Genomic DNA, 1243 nt, shown 5'->3' on the forward strand with positions numbered 1-1243 from the left:
TGCACTCCACCCTTGGGCAACAAGACCAAAGCTTTGTCTGAAAAAAAAAGAAAGAAAGAAAGAAAGAAAATTAGCTGGGCATGGTGGCCCATGCCTGTAATCCCAACTACTTGGGAGGCTGAGGCAGGAGAATTGCTTGAACATGGGAGGCAGAGGTTGCAGTGAACTGAGATCACACCATTGCACTCCAGCCTGGGCAACAAGAGCAAAATTCCACACGCACACACAAAAAGCCAATCAAAAAAAGTTACATACTCTGTGCTCGCTTCAGCAGCACATATACTAAAATTGGAACGATACAGAGAAGATTAGCATGGCCCCTGTGCAAGGATGACACGCAAATTAGTGAAGTGTTCCATATTAAAAAAAAAAAAAAGTTACATACTCTATGGGTCCAACAATATGACATTCTGGTAAAGGTAAAACTATGGAGACGGATGAATAGGCGGAACACAGAGGATCTTTGAGGTGGTGAAACAATTCTGCATGACACCATAATGGTGGACACATGTAACTTTATGTTTGTCCAAACCCATAGAATCTACAATACCGAGAGTGAACTCTCATGTTAACTGCAGTCTTTGGGCAATGATGATGTGTTGATATAGGCTCACAGCTGTAGCAAATGTAGCACTCTGGTGTGGGATGTTAATAATGGGGAGGCTGTGATGTGTGGAAGCAGGGGTCTTCTAGGAACTCTTTATACCTTCTGCTCAATTTTGCTGTGAATCTAAAACTGCCCTAAAAGAAATAAAATGTGTATTTTTGTAAGTGAGAAGGAAGCATATGAATGTTCAGAGAAGATAAAGTCTATGTAGGCAATAAAGGAGACAATGGAAAAGGGACCTTGAAGAAAAGGTGGAATTGGCCAGGCGAGAAGGATAAGGAAGACTGTTAGAGCCCTGGGAAATAGTGTAAACAAAGACACAGTCGGTTCGCTCTAAGTCCTGTTTTGAAAACATGAATTTGTTTCAACCCGATTCATATATTAGGGAGCGATCTGAGTGTAATACAGATTTTGCATTTGCTTGTGCATGATTTTGCCCTGAGAAACACCAGATGGGCAGAAGTACACAAAATGTACACAGGACACCTCTCACATTTCTACCACCTAACTGAGTCTACAGGGTGTGGAAACCCTCTTTCCACCACTTCACAATAACTCATAAGCTGCACCCCTTCCAACAACCACTTCCATGTACAAAACTGATGTCTGTTTCAGGATACTGTGCCATATTTATTG

General features: G+C 41.8%; 1 non-coding gene across 1 annotated transcript; it reads left to right on the forward strand.

Annotated features, from left to right (window-relative positions):
* The first annotated feature begins 258 nt into the window (after positions 1-258).
* Positions 259-365, forward strand: LOC135268240 (U6 spliceosomal RNA). Its single transcript, XR_010336515.1, has one exon. It is a non-coding gene; the product is annotated as a U6 spliceosomal RNA (small nuclear RNA).
* Positions 366-1243: the final 878 nt, after the last annotated feature.

Source organism: Aotus nancymaae, unplaced genomic scaffold (genome assembly GCF_030222135.1).
Source record: "Aotus nancymaae isolate 86718 unplaced genomic scaffold, 86718_ANA_hifiasm-v0.15.2.pri h1tg000039l, whole genome shotgun sequence".
Classification (NCBI taxonomy): Eukaryota; Metazoa; Chordata; class Mammalia; order Primates; family Aotidae; genus Aotus; species Aotus nancymaae.